At 41.6% G+C, this 19156-nt stretch overlaps 1 protein-coding gene and 1 long non-coding RNA gene across 6 annotated transcripts in view; one reads left to right on the forward strand and one right to left on the reverse strand.

Annotated features, from left to right (window-relative positions):
• LOC148149145 (uncharacterized) overlaps positions 1-392 on the forward strand; it is a 64372-nt gene extending 63980 nt beyond the window's left edge. The window contains exon 3 of the long non-coding RNA XR_015758042.1: positions 120-392. This is a non-coding gene — a long non-coding RNA (uncharacterized LOC148149145). The remainder of the gene's footprint in view (positions 1-119) is intronic.
• nfia (nuclear factor I/A) overlaps positions 1-19156 on the reverse strand; it is a 732109-nt gene that overhangs the window by 639113 nt on the left and 73840 nt on the right. The window lies entirely within an intron of this gene.

Consider the following 19156-nt stretch of genomic DNA (forward strand, 5'->3'; position numbering starts at 1 on the left):
CAGATGGGTTTTTCCCAACAATTGATGATGGTTTCATGATTATCATTAGAGGTTTGCATCCCAAAATGAAGGAGAAGAAAAGATACATTCATGTTCTCCATCCATGTGATATTTAACAGGTCCTTTCTCTCTGGAATTTGATTAAGATTCAACTTCCTCGCAAAGGTAACAACTCTGTCAATGAGAAGCAGGCAAGAATGCCCAGAGGCATGGTACATTGACGAGACAAAGCAGATGCTACGACAACAGATGAATGAAAATCTCGCAACAATCGCCAAACAGGGGTGTTCCCTCCCTGTCGGGAAACACTTCAGCAGTCAGAGACATTTGTCCTTGGATCTTTGGGTGACCATCCTCCAAGACAGACTTCAGATACGCAACAACACAGAGTAGCCGAGCAGAGGCTAATAGCCAAGTTTGGTAGCCATGAGGATGGCCTCAACCGTGACTTTGGGTTCATGTCACATTACAGGTAACTCCACTGCACTATACTCTCTCTCTCTCTCTCTCACACACACACTCACACTCACACGCACTTAGATACTCACACACTCACATAAACCCTTTCTCATACACACGCTCTCTCTCAGGCACACATGTGCGCGCACTTACACTCACTCACTTTCTCTCACATGCACGCACACACACATATAAGTCTATGGGGTGAATTTGTATTTGCAGAATTATACTTGTAGATACATTCCTATTCCTATTTTGGAAATGGAACCAGTCTGACTCAAGATTGGAAAACATACAGACTCAAACCTCACACCTTTAATGCATTGTCTGAGCTAAAATGTCACTTTTTAAAATAAAACCTAAAGTTATCTTGGGAATGTGACTTGAAGGAAGTTCTAGGATTTACATATTAATGAATCGAAACCTGTATCCCGTTCTAAAAGATGAAAGACTTAACAGCAATCTCGGTTTGTTGCATCAATTGTATGACACTATGATCTTTTGCTATAAATTCTGTGTCCTATGATCCTGTTCCATTAGCTACCTGAAAAGGAGCAGTGCTCCAAAAGCTTGTACTTCCAAATAAACCTGTTGGACTATAACCTGGTGTTGTGTGATTTTAACTTTGTCCATCCCAGTCCACTAGCACCTTCACATAATGAGAGTTTCAGCCACAGAATTTCAGAATTGCTATAGAACTGAAAGAGGCTACTTGGTCCATCGTATCTTGAATTGATCTGTACTCCATTTACCATAATTTTACTGCTGTGTAAATGAGCATATTTTAAATTAGTTACAATCTTGTACAAGATGTCAATACTGGGTATTGCAGACTGCCCTGATACAAACAAGCCATTATTCAAATGGTAACAGGCTCAAGTCTGGGACACTTCCCACAAGGCACATTGTCCTGAACTCGGCTCAGCATCAACATTTCCAAATAATTTCCTGGCTTCGGATTTAATAAAGGAAAGTTTTCAAAGATTCATGGAACTGAATGGGTCACTTGGGCCTAGGTGTGTCTACCTGTGCTGGTGCACCATAAATCTTTTTAGCATCTTCTTTTTCAAAGAATTATGTCACTTCCTTTTAAATGATGTGCTAGTCTCTGTTTGGAAGGTAACTATGTAAAGCATCCAGCAGAGAATTGAGCTAGTGGGGCACATAAAATCCGACAGGAAGCAGTGACACAAGAACAGAAGGCTAAATAAATAACTGCTACAGAACTCATCCACCAGTGGATAAATATTCCAAATTTCTCAACTTAAATCTATAAAATTCTTGCAGTAAATTATGCACAAAACATGACTGATTATTATGTGCATAAATTCTATACAAGAAAATTTACCCCTATGGGACAAACAGATCATTGCCAGGAATATGAGAATTACAAATCTAGAATATAAAACATATAATTGACATCAGTCTGGAATCGGATCTGAAGAAAAGTCACTCGACTCAAAACATTAACTCTGCTTGTTCTCCACAGATATTGCCAAACCTGTGGAGTTTCTCCAGCATTCTCTGTTTGTTTCTGCTGCTGATGCATTACCTGTTTTTCTCCAAAATCACAGTTGCAGAATGACATCCTGCAGGAGAAGCTGTGTGAACATCCTGAGTACAATAATAAAACAACACTAATATTCCAGCTCCAGAGAAAGGAGTACAAAATAGTATGGTGAAAACCTTGTAAAGACCATGTTAATTACTTTGGAATATAAACTGGAAAAAATTGAACTTTGGATCCTGTTAATTTGCAATGTACTTGGTGAGTTTTATTGTTTTAAAGTTAAACTGTGTTATGTACACGGATTGGTTACTCTAAGTCATGTAACTTTTAGTGAGAATGGATTGATACTTTTCTGAAACACATTAATACCACATGCCTTTGGATTGAAAAACTGCTTGACAACAGTCTTTAGACTTTAGATTACAGTTTGTCATAAACCTGAGAAGTAGTTCTAGTCAGATAGAACATAGAACAGTACAGCACAGTACAGGTCCTTTGGCCCACAATCGCAACACATACAGGCCTCTCTTTTTCTCACCCTTTATCAGTGAGAATAACAATATTCAGTGAGCCTGAAAAGAAGATGAGCTAACTCAAGCAATGACCTAGGTACAACTGATCAGCTATTGTGTTGAGGACCTTCTTTGCTCTGATACTGACAACAACATGACATTGTCACTAAAAAGCAAAGAATCATGAGACAGTCACCTCACTCCAAACTTGTGGTTTGAGCTCTTGGTCCATAGAATTTGTTCCTTTTTGACTATGTTTATCTGAGTCATTATACTTTAAAACTGAATAGTTTTACTTGAATTCCAATTAATTCCAATATGAACAAAACTAATTATTTTTCACCTTTAGCTCGCTTCACTACTACAGACACAGCTTCAGTCAGCAGATTCTGTCTGTGGACACTTATGAGTTGTCCCTCATCTGCTACATTACAATAATTGTGGATGCGCACACATTGGTACACAATACCACTGTTCATCAGTGATGGATGGAGTGAATGTTCAAAGGGAGTATTGGAGGTGCTAATCAAATACACTGCTTTCTCTTAAATGATGTTGAGCTTCCTGAGTGCTGAATGTGCATCATACAATTTTGTATTATGGAATCCATTTCTCAACTCTGAGGATTTTGTTTACAAAATGAGTGTACACAGAGTGAACATTTGTACAATTTTGCATGCTCCCAGATTGAGGTTTTGTCTGTCCTATTTGTGAATCAATATGTGCATGTTTGGATTTAAAAGGGATAGAGCTTCAATTTACCTTGTAATAATAAATAATTAATATTGCCATTTGTTGAAGATTATTTGTTCAATTTTTTGTTTATTCATGAAACGTAGTGTGATTTTCTTTTTTTCCTCAATAGCAATCAAAGTCAGACAATTTAACCATCTTAATGATTCAATTGGCCATTTATACATTTGTTGATGGAATAGTAGGGCTTGATTAACAGCCCTTCTCATCAAAGTATTGACAAATTAATAAGGGAAAGTCTGATGTATTGTGCAGTCTTTGGTTTTGTCCTGACATTTATCAACTGAGCTGAACACATTTGTTATTGATCTCAAATTACCTTACTCTGTCTACATCTCCCCTTGCCCCTATATCAGACATTTGCATGGACTGAGGTCAGGGAGCATGCAAAATTGTACAGATGCACTCATTGTTCACTCATTTTGTAAACAAAATCTTTGGAGTTGATGAATGAATTCCATAAATCAAAATTGTATTATGGACATATAACACTCAGGAAGCTCAACATCATTTAAGAGAAAGCAGCCTACTTGATTAGCACCTCCAATACTCCCTTTAACATTCACTCCATCCGTCACTGATGAACAGTGGTATTGTGTACAAATGTGTGCGCATCCACAACTATTATAATGTAGCAGATGAGGGACAACTCATAAGTGTCCACAGACAGAATCTACTGACTGAAGCTGTGTCTATGGTAGTCAACAATGACTCAGATATTGTAAAGTAAAGGGAGTTATGCTTTTATTTTATGGATAGCTACTGACCAATTACAAACGCAGTCCATCACTGGTGGATAAACTAATGGGGCTAAAGGCAGATAAAAATCTTGGCCCTGATGGATGGCATCATAGAATCCTAAAAGTAGTAACTCCAGAGACAGATGATGCACTGCTTATAATTTTCCAAAATTCCTTGGGTTCTGGAAAGTACCCAAGGATTTAGATATGATGCAGAGCTGGGCTGAGGAGTGGCAGAATGGAGTTCAACCCTGCCAAGTGTGAGGTTGTCCATTTTGGAAAGACAAATAAGAATGCGGAATACAGGGTTAACGGTAGGGTTCTTAGTGAGGTGGAAGAACAGAGGGATCTTGGGATCTATGTTCATAGATCTTTGAAAGTTGCCACTCAGGTGGATAGAGCTTGTAAGAAGGCCTATCATGTATTAGCGTTCATTAGCAGAGGGATTGAATTCAAGAGTCGTGAAGTGATGTTGCAACTGTACAGGACCTTGGTTAGGCTACATTTGGAGTACAGTGTGCAGTTCTGGTCGCCTCACTTTAGGAAAGATGTGGAAGCTTTGGAGAGGGTGCAGAGAAGATTTACCAGGATGTTGCCTGGAATGGAGAATAGGTCGTACGAGGATAGGTTGAGAGTGCTAGGCCTTTTCTCGTTGGAACGGCGAAGGATGAGGGGTGACTTGATAGAGGTTTATAAGATGATCAGAGGAATAGATAGAGTAGACAGTCAGAGACTTTTTCCCCGGGTACAACAGAGTGTTACAAGGGGACATAAATTTAAGGTGAAGGGTGGAAGGTATAGGGGAGATGTCAGGGGTGGGTTCTTTACCCAGAGAGTGGTGGGGGCATGGAATGCGCTGCCTGTGGGAGTGGCAGAGTCAGAATCATTGGTGACCTTTAAGCGGCAATTGGATAGGTACATGGATGGGTGCTTAAGCTAGGACAAATGTTCGGCACAACATCGTGGGCCGAAGGGCCTGTTCTGTGCTGTATTGTTCTATGTTCTATGATTGGAAAACTGCTAACATGTCACCCTTTTTAAAAAAAGGAGGGAGGCAAAAAAGCAGATAAGTATAGTTGGATTAATCTAACATTTATTGGTGGAGATGTATTGGAATTAATTAATAAGGAAGTAATAGCCAAAAATTTAGAAAAGCATAATCAAATTAGCCAGAGACAGCATGGCTTCATAAAAGGGAAATTAGGTCTGATTAATTTATTGCAGTTTCTTGAGGAAGAGTTGATAGAGGGGAACCAGTAGATGTATTGTGTTTGAAATTCCAGAAGGCGTTTGACAAAGTACCTCACAAAGTGTTATAAGAACTCATGATTCTAAACGTAGTATATTAGCATGAATAGAGAATTGGCGAATGGGCAGGAAATGAGTGCGATAAAGGGTTATTCTTCAGGTTGGCAACTTGTAGCCAGGAGGATTCCACAGGGATCTGTGCTGGGACCACAAATGCTTACAATATATATGAATGACTTGAGGCAAGGAAGAGAATGTTCTCTAGCCAAATTTGAGACAACAAAATAAGTGGAAAGGCAGATTGTGAAAGGAATCAAAATAGTTTACAAAGAGATATTGATGGATTAAGGGAGTGGACAAAACATTGGCAAATAGAATATAATATGGGAAAAGGTGCAGTTGTTCATTTTGGAAGGGAGGACAAAAGAACATAATGTAACTTAAATGGATAAAAAACTGTAGAAAGCTGCAACACAAAGGGGTTCAGCATAGGAAACATGGAAAGCTAGCACACAGGTGCAGCAGGTAATCGGGAAGGGTAATGGAATAAGATTGGCCCTTATTTCAAGGGGGTTGGAATTTAGGAGTAAGGAAGTCTTACTGCAGCTACACAAGATGGTAGTGAGAGCACATCTGATGTACTGTGAGCAGTTTTGGTCCCCTTATTAAAGGAAATATATAATTTCATTGGAGGCAGTCCAGAGAAGGTTCACTCAGATAATCCCTGGTATGGAGGGATTGTCTTCTGAGCAAAGGCTAAACAGTTTGGGACTCAACTCATTGGCATTTAGAAGACTGAGTGATGATCTCTTTGAAAAAGGTAGGATTTTCAAGGGGCTTAACAAGGTAAATGCTGACAGGATGCTCCCAATTGTGGACGCATTCAGGACCAAAGGACAAAGTCTCAATACAGTATAAAGGAGTACCAGTTTAAGACTAGGATGGGGAAGAATTTTGTTTTCTCAGAGGGTTGAGAGACTTTCGAACTACTTGCCACAGAGAGATATGGGACAGACTTCTTGTGTATACTTAAGGCTGAGATGAATAGCTTCTAGATCATTAGGGGAATCAAGGATTATAGTGAAAAAGCAGAAAAATAGACATGAGGAATTTTGGATCAGCCATGATCCTATTGAATGGTGGAGCAGGCTAAAAGGACTGTATAGCCAACTCCTTTTCCCATTTTGTCTGGTCTTATGGTCATAATGATATGAGAACTCACATAACTGGAGCATGAGACTGCAGCAGCACGTACTTTTACCATGCCTTGTAAATAGTTACATCAATCACCACTCACAAGACTTAATATTCATACAGTCATAGCACACCATCAGTGTTATAAAAATAGTTTTGGATCTCCAACGATGCAAACTGTATTCTAATTTGGGTATGAGGTTACCCTAAACAAACTCAGGCAAAGGTTAACAGGCCAGGGTGTATTCCTTCACTTTGCATTGGCTGCAGTTTTTCCACTTGTTGCCATTTTAATGTTAGCAGAAGTTCAGTAATTCTGTCAGCATTTTTTTGAACATTAAAATTCAAATTGAATGCCAGTCAACAGAGTATAGGCACCTGTAAGGTACGTTCATCATGGAGAAAAAAAATAATGGGCAACTCAGTTTTCCTGATTCAGCAATGCTCTGAGCAGTCAATGGCAATAAATCAGCATTTGTGGTACAGAGGACCCTAAAGCTTTGTTGAATTTCATTCATAATTTTGTTGTCTGCAAATTTGACATTTACTTCTTTCCCCCAAGTCATTCATATACATCGCAAAATATGATATCCATCATCTACCTTAGCATGTTTCTCAGTTGTATATGTACAGAAAGATTGATTGTGGAACTTTTTCACAATGATCTAAGAATTTCGTATATGACAGCTGCTAATGTTTACTTAAGTACCACATGTCCTCAGTAAGAATTGGGATAATCGTATTAGTATCAGTGGGATCCAAATAGTTAATTAATAGCCTGTTTTTCATTCCAATTGCACAAAAGGGCTGAGTTCCAGACAATTATCTGCACAGCCACCTACAGTGACATCATCAGCAGTTCACTCAACACTGCAGGCATGGATGTTAGATACAAAGGTAAACTGAGAACAAAGCTGAAGTTCCACTACAACAAGCTGTTGTAATTAGTGAACTACATTTATTAAAAATAAATTAAGCATAGTTATGCACTTGGATATTTTGTTTTAAATGATCACTTACTTGCAAGCAAGACGAGTATTTGGAATTTTATAATTAAAACCAAATGATTCACTTCTGAAATGTGTCACTGCCATTTTGTAGACAATGAGGAAAGACAATATCTGTAGCAAGGTTTTACAATCAGGTTTTGGGGTGTCAGACGGTGTGTGCTGTGGTGAATCTCACATTTTCTGACTCACTAGAGCCTGTTCATCACTGACAAGGTGCAAGCCAGGAGCGTGATGGAGTACTCTCAACTTGCTTGGATGATTGCAATGACAACAACATTCAAGAAGCTTCAGGACAAAGCAGTCTGCTTGATTAACACTCCAGCCATCAACTCCCACATTGACTCCCTTTACTACCAGCACACAATGTACGCAGTTTATACCATACACAAGGTGCCACAACTCACCAAGCCTCCTTTGACAGTACTTTACATATTCACAACCTCTAGCAGATAGAAGGCAAAAATCAGCAGTCGCATGGGAACATGAACATTACTATCTATGCTACACAACATCCTGACTTTGAAATATATTATTGTTTCTTCACTGTCACTGGATCAAAATCCTGCCAGCCTAATGACACATGGTCTACAACTATAAATTCAAAGGAACCAACATCGACTTTCAGTTAACAGCTGAAAGAATGACATGTCAAGATTTTACATTTTAAACCTTGCACAGTAGCTATTAACTAAAACATGCTATTGATTACATTTTTAAGTGAATTGTACTTTAAACTACAAACAAAATTTCCCATTTAACTTTTAAGATTAAAAAAAATTCTAGTTTTGTTAAGCATTATGGTGTCCTTTAAGGGCATATCTCACTCTTAGGAAGCAGTTTAAAGTTCTTGGCTCTCAAATGGCTTATTACCTTTTTATTTCCCAGCTGGGAAAGTTTGATTCCTGGAACTGTCATTCTTATGAAAGTTATGCTATTGATCCCTTCTGCGAGCTCTAAGGTAAGCAAATCTTCCTGTACCTTTAAATTTTCATGAAATCATATTTTAATCTGGGAGTGCTTATTCACTCATATTCTGTGAGGTGAATACATTTTCTCTGCTTTAAGGTGCTTTCTACTCTTGTTCTCTAGGTCTCAGGCATCTGTAGACTGCCCAGAATGAGCTGCTGTCTTCCTGTGCGATTCATGGATTTATAGAAAGGCCTATAAACTGATTTCAGAATGGTTTAATCTACTTTCATTCTCATGGCAATGGGAAACACATTAGCTTTGAATCTAAATAGAAATGCTAATTAGCTATCCTTACCTCCAACTTCCTTTTATCTTGGAAGTGGTTGAATCGTTCGCAACACCGCTCTTTACAGCTTGATACCTATCGCAAGTTTCTGGGACTTTGGGCGACTTGATTACAGGTCATAAGCACAAGCTGGCCCTGTAGTCATAGGGGTATGAATGCTGCGCTTTATCCTGTTATCATTCCACATTCAAACATATGTATTTACTGGTATGGGTCATAGAATATCAATCAGAAATGGCAACATTGATTGCATGTTCAGGTTTTGGACTCATGGAACCAATTGTAAGGCCCTCAATGCAATTTCAGAGTCCACTAATTATCAAACATTACCATTTGAAATTTTGATTAATTGATGGGTAGAAGAATTGATAAATTTAATTTCTTCATGGTTCAGGAAAATGCCTTTAATAATGTTTCTTTTCCATTCTCCTTGGCATCCCTTCCTCTTGCATTAATATATTTTCTTGTAATGTCATCAGTTCAAAGCTTGTGCGAAGATTTGTAGCTCGGGTGCTTGTTGTTGTGGTTCTGTTCGTCGAGCTGGAAGTTTTTGTTGCAAACATTTCGTCCCCTGGCTAGGCGACATCATCAGTGCTTGGGAGCCTTCTGCGAAGCGCTTCTTTGATGTTTCCTCCGGTGTTTATAGTGGTCTGTCCCTGCCGCTTCCGGTTGTCAGTTTCAGCTGTCCGCTGTAGTGGTTGGTATATTGGGTCCAGGTCGATGTGTTTGTTGATGCATCAACAAACACATTGACCTGGACCCAATATACCAACCACTACAGCGGACAGCTGAAACTGACAACCGGAAGCGGCAGGGACAGACCACTATAAACACCAGAGGAAACATCAAAGAAGCGCTTCGCAGGAGGCTCCCAAGCACTGATGATGTCGCCTAGCCAGGGGATGAAACGTTTGCAACAAAACCTTCCAGCTCGGCGAACAGAACCACAACATGTCATCAGTATCCAAAGCTCTGGATTTTTTTTTCTTGCATGTCAATTAGATTATCTTTATGCTCATCAAAAGATTGATGACAAAAGTGGAGTTTATTACATTTTTGAGGAGTAAATTGGAGTGTGAGTCCTTCCATGGGCTCTGCATTGTTAACTACAGGCAATGAGTGAGGGTAATAACTATTTTCCTTGAGTAAATCAAAATAAATTCTTTGCAAAGTCAGAAACACCTTACGGGCTATATACATTTCATCCACTCGAGTGGGATTATAATTTTCCCAGAGACTGTCGTGTACTGAAAACAAACAATTGGAAATTTACCATGCAAGTTGGCAGGCTGCAGAATGGACAAATGTAATTTCTTTGACTGATGACTCATTAAATCCATATGTTTGGAGTGAGGTAATTATACTTAGGCATTAAAAAGGGAATTTTGATGCTAGACACCTGGCTGGGACCAGGCACAAAGTGGTGTTAAAATCAAAGTGGAACATTTAGTATTTATACCTAGCCTTGTGAACATTTGAAGTACGTTATGCTGACAGGCACTTGAGGTAACTGTTTATCTCAGATGGGAAATTCAAATCTAAATGTAAATTTGACTCTTATCTTATAAATAGAACCCCACCCTGATGAAATTGCAAACATCTACTTAGTGATGTGCCTCCTGTAGTAAGTCCATTCAATACAGCCTTTCAGACCTTTGTGTGGCCAGGGGATTCTGAACTTCAACTGTTAATTCCTCTTGAACCCCTTAGCAATGTACGTGACTGCTGGTATCCTCTCAATACTCAATTATTTAACATTTCTGCTTAACACCAGCTGGACACCACCAAAGGTGTAGAGGAGTTGAGTTAGATAGTGGTGAGGTAGAGCTGGGTATGGTCAGTAAATATGTGAATCTGACACCATGGCCTGAATTTTATCTAAATGGAATGAATAGATTTGGGTTGGGCAGATGTATTAATGCCTGAAAATCAGATTTTTGACTAAATCCTGCCTCCAACCTGCCCACTTCCTGCTTTACCTGAGGCCAGGAGTAGCCAAAACATTCCAGGGAAGCCAAATGGAACTTTAAGTCTGGCATTTGTCTTTCAGTTTTTCAACTTTAACTGATGACAGAGAAGCTGACATCTTCACAAAGTGAGGAATTGATAGATTCAGAAGCTAAATGCTTTCACACCTCTCCGAGATTCAAATATCAGTCTGTGAAGTTTTTGTGCTTGCCAATGACTTCCCATCAAGGTCTTTTATACCACTACAAAGTCTCGGACCTATGTATCCCTTCACATCTGACTTTTGATGATCCCCCTTACTTTCCAGGTTTGATACTCCCTCATTATGTGCTCTCCAGCCATCCCCTGCCTCTTAGCCGTCCAGATACATCTTGGAGGAGAAGCCAAGTTCAAGAGTGCAACTATTCCTCCTCTCCACGCTTCTTTCTGATCCACATTCCTAATCCCTTTGACTGAACCCTATGCCCTCTGATTGATAAAGTCCTCCACATCTTCTCTGATCTACGCTTCTTTCTAAATCCTATGATTGAAATGCCCTCTAATCACAAGATAGAGTCTTGAAGGACATCAGAGGTAATAATGCAGGAATGGGAAAAGGAGGTATTGCAGAAGATTCTCTGGGTACAACTGGATAGACAAGAATGGAACCAAGAAAGCTATGCATTCCACATGAACGTTGAAGGATGGTGTGGTGAGGTGAACTTTGTCAAAGGCTAAGGACATGTCAAAAGCAATGAGGGATTATAGCACATCATGGTTACAGTTGCACAGTATACCACTTGTGACTTTAACTTTAGTAATTTCAGGACAATGGCAAGGATGGAAACCTGACTCAAACATGGGTTGGGATTTGCATGGTGTTGATGGTTCTTGTCCTCCAGCCAGAAAGTTGGAGATTGAAGAGGCTCGCCTGCCTCTACCTATCCTGGAAGAAACACCTCAAATAGAATAGCTGTACATACGGCTCCCCCACCTCGCCAATACTCTGATGCTGGTTGTCAGCTGATTAGAGGCTGGCAGTTCTTCCAACCCAGCAACGCCATGGGTAGCTGTGGTGACTGCAATGGTACTTGGACCATTGACACCAGAACAGGCTAGGAGTTCAGATAATAGAGGTCATGGATTGCTAGAACACTCAGTTAGGCCTCAGTGATGGGGGAGAATTTGCTTCTGAGGGGGCAGGAGGTACCACCCTACCAACAGGGCCCATGTCAGTTTTAGGATGAGGAGGTCCTGTGGCCCACAGTGTGCCCAATCTGAAGGGACACCTGCCCCTCCAACTCTGAACCAATAGAAAGGATACAATATTTTATTGTGAGGTATATTCAGATGGCAGTATGAAATTGATAAAATACCAGTGATATTAATAAAATACCAGTGGTGCATTGAAGAAACTGCAAAGTGGCCCTAACTATGAGTCAGTGTAGGGGGGGGGGAGGGGTGGGGGAGGGGGGAGGTGGTGGGCACGTGAGGGATGCTCTAGCCTATCACCTACCTCTCTATAAGGTGAAAGGTAGGCGACCCCTCAATATATTCCCTTGCCTTTCAGCTCTTTCCCGGGGTCACGTTTGGTATGTTGCCTCCCAGGTGCAAGGGTACGTGATGTCTCTGATCGTGTTTTCCGGGTCCTGGAGGGGGAGGGGGAGCAACCCGAAGTCGTGGTCCACATTGGCACCAACGACATAGGTAGGAGGAGTGCTGAGGATGTTAGACAGGCTTTCAGGGAGCTAGGTTGGAAGCTTGGAGTTAGAACAAACAGAGTTGTTGTCTCTGGTTTGTTACCCGTGCCACGTGATAGAGATTCGAGGAATAGGGAGAGAGAACAATTAAATGCGTGGCTTCAGGGATGGTGCAGGAGGGAGGGGTTCCAGTTTTTGGATAACTGGGGTTCTTTCTGGGGACGGTGGGACCTCTATAAACAGGATGGTCTACACCTGAACCTGAGGGGAACCAGTATCCTTGGGGGGAGGTTTGCTAGTGCTCTTGGGGGGGGTTTAAACTAACTCGGCAGGGGCATGGGAACCCAGATTGTAGCTTCAGGGTGCAGGGCCTGGAGTGTAGGGAGGTGAGGAACATGGCATCAATTTCCAAGGAGGGTGCCTGTAAACAGGGAAGTGGCTTGAAGTGTGTATACTTCAATGCAAGAAGTATACGAAATAAGGTAGGTGAACTTGCAGCGTTGGTTGGTACCTGGGACTTCGATGTTGTGGCTATTACGGAGACATGGCTAGAACAGGGACAGGATTGGCTGTTGCAGGTTCCGGGATTTAAATGTTTTAGTAGGTTTAGAGGTGGGGGTAAAAGAGGGGGAGGTGTGGCATTGCTTGTCAAAGATAGTATTACAGCGGTGGAAAGGACGATGGATGAGGACTTGCCATCTGAGGTAGTTTGGGCTGAGGTTAGGAATAGGAAAGGTGAGGTCACCCTGTTAGGAGTCTTTTACAGGCCTCCTAATAGTCCTAGAATCATTGAAGAAAGGATTGGGAAGGTGATTCAGGAGATGAGTGACAGTAATAGGGTGGTTGTTATGGGGGACTTTAACTTTCCTGATATTGATTGGGAAAGCTATAGCTCAAGTTCGTTAGATGGGTCAGTGTTTGTTCAATGTGTGCAGGAGAGTTTCCTGACACAATATGTAGACAGGCCAACAAGAGGTGAGGCCATACTGGATTTGGTTCTGGGTAACGAACCAGGCCAGGTGTTAGAATTAGAGGTAGGTGAGCACTTTGGGGATAGTGACCATAATTCGGTGATTTTTACACTCGTGATGGAGAGGGATAAGTGTGTACTACAGGGCAAGAATTATAGCTGGGGTAAGGGAAATTATGATGCGGTGAGGCATGACTTAGGATGTGTGGCTTGGAAAAGTAGACTCCAAGGCAAGAGTGTAAATGATATGTGGAACTTGTTCAAGGGGCAACTATTGAGTGTCCTTGATAATTATGTACCTGTCAGGCAGGTAGGAAAGGGTCGTGCGAGGGAGCCGTGGTTTAATAAGGAATTGGAATCTCTTGTTAAATGGAAGAGGGCGGCCTATCTCAAGATGAGACGTGAAGGTTCAATTGGGGCGATTGAGAGTTATAGGGTAGCCAGGAAGGACCTGAAGAGAGAGCTAAAAGCAGCAAGAAGGGGACATGAAAGGTCCTTAGTAGATAGGATTAGGGAAAACCCTAAGGCTTTCTATAGGTATGTTAGGAATAAAAGAATGACTAGGGTAGGAATAGGTCCAGTCAAGGATAGTAGGGGGAAGTTGCGTGTGGAGGCGGAAGAGATTGGGGAGACACTGAATGAATACTTTTCTTCAGTATTCACTCAGGAACAGGGCATTGTTGTCGATGAGAATACTGAGGCACAAATAAGTAGAATGGATGGCTTTGAGGTATGTAGAGAAGAGGTGTTGGAAATCCTGGAAAAGGTGAAAATAGATAAGTCCCCTGGGCCTGATGGCATTTATCCTAGGATTCTCTGGGAAGCAAGGGAGGAGATTGCAGAACCATTGGCCTTGATTTTTATGTCCTCTTTGTCTACAGGAGTAGTCCCAGAAGACTGGAGGATAGCAAATGTGGTTCCCTTGTTCAAAAAGGGGAGTAGGGATAGCCCTAGTAACTATAGGCCGGTGAGTCTCACTTCTGTTGTGGGCAAAGTCTTAGAGAGAATTGTAAGGGATAGGATTTATGCACATCTAGATAGGAATAATGTGATCAAGGATAGTCAGCATGGTTTTGTGAAGGGCAAGTCGTGCCTCACAAACCTTATTGAATTCTTTGAAAAGGTGACGAAGGAGGTTGATGAGGGGAAAGCGGTAGATGTGGTATATATGGATTTTAGTAAGGCGTTTGATAAGGTTCCCCATGGTAGGCTACTGCAGAAAATACGGAGATATGGCATTGAGGGTGAGTTGGAGGTTTGGATTAGGAATTGGCTGGATGGAAGAAGACAGAGGGTAGTAGTTGATGGCAAAGTTTCTTCATGGAGTGCCGTCACTAGCGGTGTTCCGCAAGGATCTGTTTTGGGACCATTGCTGTTTGTCATTTTTATAAATGACCTGGAAGAGGGGTTAGAAGGTTGGGTGAGCAAGTTTGCGGATGACACGAAAGTCGGAGGAGTTGTTGACAGTGAGGAAGCATGTGGCAGGTTACAGCAGGATATAGAGAAGCTGCAGAGCTGGGCAGAAAGGTGGCAGATGGAATTCAATGTAGCTAAGTGCGAGGTGATTCACTTTGGGAAGAATAACAAAAAGATGGGGTACCGGGCTAATGGTCGGATACTTGGTAGTGTGGATGAGCAGAGGGATCTTGGTGTCCATGTACACAGATCTCTGAAAGTTGCCACCCAGGTAAATAGTGCGGTGAGGAAGGCATATGGCGTACTGGCTTTTATTGGTAGAGGAATTGAGTTCCGGAGTCCTGAGGTCATGATGCAGTTGTATAAGACTCTGGTACGGCCGCATCTGGAATATTGTGTGCAGTTTTGGTCGCCATACTATAGGAAGGATGTGGAGGCATTGGAACGGGTGCAGAGGAGGTTTACCAGGATGTTGCCTGGTATGGAAGGAAAATCGTATGAGGAAAGACTGAGGCACTTGGGGCTGTTTTCACTAGAGAAAAGAAGGTTTAGGGGTGACTTGATTGAGGTGTACAAGATGATTAGGGGGTTAGATAGGGTCGACAGTATGAACCTTTTCCCGCGTATTGAGTCGGGTATTACAAGGGGGCATAGCTTTAAATTAAGGGGGGGTAGATATAGGACTGATGTTAGGGGTAGGTTCTTCACTCAGCGAGTCGTTAGTTCATGGAATGCCCTGCCAGTAACAGTGGTGGACTCTCCCTCTTTATGGGCATTTAAGAGGGCATTGGATAGGTATATGGAGGATAGTGGGTTAGTGTAGTTTAGGTGGGCTTGGATCGGCGCAACATCGAGGGCCCAAGGGCCTGTACTGCGCTGTATTCTTCTATGTTCTATGTTCTATGTTCTATGTTAGGTGACACAAGGTACAATTCAAGCAATGATACAGGAAAACTGGAGATAGATTTGAGAAATGAAAACTCATCTAACAGTCGGAGATGGGGTGATAATTGCAAGGTGAAAGTGGTTAATGATGACAGATAAACAAGACAGTACCAGAAAAGGGAATGATTTAAATTATCAAAAAATAACACAAACTTAGCAGAAGCAAATGAGAATGGCAGTGTTATTTGAAGTTTTCATGAAAGACAATGGATCCAAAAGAGTATTCCTGTATTTCCATCAAAATTGTCTGATCAGCTGCTAGATTGTAATAATTCCCGTTTTTATTTTTATCCAGTATTCTTTCATTATTTTGTTATTGAACTTGGAGATCCTGTGGGAGTCAGCATTCAGGTAACATTTCAGCATTTAGTTGTACTTCAAACTAGATTGGTATCTTTTTTGATTGAGACAGAAAGAGAAAAACAAAACAAGCAAGAATCTTCAAGCAAGTGTAAGAAATCCAATCAGAGATCATCGCTTGTGTAAACATTTTCTTAATAGCTTGGGAGCAAAAATTCAAACCATCTCTAATCCAATGTTTCTGCTGTGTATGTAGATCTACTCAAGAGAGATAAACCATTCAGAAATGCCCAGATAATTTTACTGACACAGATGCACTGCCCTAATGTCCCTGGAAGTGAATGTCAATGACCAGAAGGAGGCAACACAATCAACTCTATTGCACGGACTCAGAAAAACAAGGTCACACAGGGTGAAATAATATCATTTTTAAAACCAACAGCTTACCAAATGCTATAAGGGTACTTTACCTTACAATCCTGTCTGGAGTTTGGTCTGTTGTAGGCTGTACACATAGAATCCTGTAATATTTGCTTCATAATTTGTAAAGTATTTTCTGATGAGTGATAGATTATCAGACCATTATTATTACTAAGACGACACAACAATATCTTGGACTAAGCTTTAACAATCTGTTGATTTGGTAATCAAAATTTCTAACCTGATAGCTAATGAATAGATCTCACCTTACTGAAAAACAAGCTGAAAGTGCTGACGCTGGCAGCATCAATGGAGCACAAAACAGCTAACATTTCAAGTTGCAGAGACAGAGAATTTTCCTGGAGTCAGCTCACTGACACTAAGTCCAGTTTGTTAACCAGATGGCTACCAATAAACCAGGAAGACGATAGTCACAAGGGGATGAGGGCACTGCTCCCACCATTGCTCTTATCTTCATTGTGGCAAGAAAGCTCCACATGGACCTCAAATCTAATTGGCCACTAACTGAGAGTGCTACACTTTCTGCAGCACAGGCATTTTCAAGCGAGTTGTTCAGTGGCAATAGAAGATTTCACCTGACTGCACAGCAGGTTCAGAGTGGACCACTTCAGTCTACAATTTTCCAGGAAACAGATACTACCAATGACCAAGATACATTCTTATTAGGGGAAGCGAACAATTCACAAGATGATTTCTGGCATGCAGATATCACGGTTAATTGCAAAAAAACTAATTTTAAATTGGATACAGGGGCAAATGTACCCATTCCTTCAGATTCAAACCCTGGCTGAAGTCTCAATTTCTCCAACCATTTTTCATCAAGCCTCAATTTAGAGGAAGAATGACAATAAGACAACATGGAAGCTATCCTTTGCTATAATGGGAGAGAGATTATTGATTCTCTGAATGCCATTCCCAACAGTGTCATTCTTTATTAATCAGAGCTGTCTACCTAGCTTTGAATGTGCTTATTTAGCAGCTGCAGACTTTAAAGCTAAATCATTATCGAGTCAGCCAGATTTAATTGACAAAATCCATTTTGAAGACATTACAAATCTTTTCCTTCCCTTTGAACAAGCTGCACCAAGAATGACAGTGACCAACCACAAAATGAAATCCTAAACCTTAATATGCTCCTTCAGGAAACAAATGGAAGGGAATGATCTTTTCAGAGATACAAAAGTTCAGCGAGCTGAAGATTTTAGTTTTTCTGTTCATTTCATTCAGTTCACCTTGCAAACAGTCCATGGAAAACTATTTACAAATCAGGGGACTGTTCAACTTCAACTCCAAAGCTGATGCTAAATGTTCAGAGATTCTTAATCAATGGGAAAGTCAGCTGAGGTTTGTGATTGAAACCCATCAGCAAGCAATGGAAGCATGCAAGGTTTCCTTCAGTAATGAGTGTATGGTAAAACTACCAAGCTTCTAGAGATGAGGAATTCCTTGAAGAAGCTCAGAATTTAGCATCAAAAGGAGCCTGAGCAGATCAATGCTAACTACAGTTAGGAGAAAGTGAGGACTGCAGATGCTGAAGATCAGAGTTGAAGAGTGTGGTGCTGGAACACTTTAGGAAAGTCTTAATTGCATCCTAATAATTTGGCCAGGTCCTAACAGCAAGATTGTTTTTCAACTAAGGAAAAAACAGAGTTGAAAAGTGTGACACTGGAAAAGCACAACAGACCAGGCAGCAAATGAGGAGCAGGAGAGTCGATGTTTCAGGCATAAGCCCTTCATCAGGAATGTGGGTGGTGGGGGGGAGGGTGTTGCTGAGAGATAAATAGAAACGGGAGTGTGGCTGGGGGGAAGGTGACTTTGAAGGTGATAGGTACTTGCAGATGGGGGTGATGGTGATAGGTTGGAACGGAGGATGGAGCGGATAGGTGGGAGAAAATATAGACAGTTAGGACAGTTCAAGAGGGTGATGCTGAGTTGGAGGGTTGGATCTGGGATGAGGTGGGGAGAAGGGAGATGAGGAAACTGATGAAATTGACGTTCATGCCATGTGGTTGGAGGGTTCCTCCATCCAAGGCCCCAAAGGATCCTTCCACATCCAGCAGAGATTTTCCTGCACAACCACACACCTCATCTACTGTGTCCGTTGCTTTCGATGTAGTCTCCTCTACTTTGGGGAGACAGCACTCCAACTAGCGGAAAGTTTCAGGGAACATCTCTGGAACACACACACTAGCCAATCCCCTGCCCTGTGGCCGAACACTTCAACTACCCCTCCCTTTCTACAAAGGACATGCAAGTCCTGGGACAACTCCACTACCAAATCTGAGTCACCCGACACCTGGAAGAAGAACACTTCATCTTCCACCTTGGAACCCTCCAACCACACCAGATCAATGTCGATTTTACCAGTTTCCTCATCTCCCCTCCCCCCACCTCATCCCAGATCTCGCCCTCCAACTTGACACCACCATCTTAAACTGTCCACCTGTCCTTCTTCCTTCCCACCTTCTGTACTATCCGACCATCATCACCCCCCACCTGCATCTAACTATTGCCTTCCAAGCGACCTTCCCATTAACCGAACCATTCCACCATTTATCACTTAGCTCCACCCCTCTTCCCCCCGCCTCCCCCCACCCCACCCCACCCCACCCCACCCCACCACCACCACCACGACCACATTCCTGATGAAGGGCTTATGCCCGAAACATTGACTCTCCTGCTCCTCGGATGCTGTTTGACCTGCTGTGCTTTTCCAGCACTACACTTTTCGACTCTGATCTCCAACATTGGCAGTC

This window comes from Chiloscyllium plagiosum, unplaced genomic scaffold (assembly GCF_037043375.1).
Source record: "Chiloscyllium plagiosum isolate Xiang-an unplaced genomic scaffold, Cpla_swu_hap1 HiC_scaffold_9, whole genome shotgun sequence".
NCBI classification, from domain to species: domain Eukaryota; kingdom Metazoa; phylum Chordata; class Chondrichthyes; order Orectolobiformes; family Hemiscylliidae; genus Chiloscyllium; species Chiloscyllium plagiosum.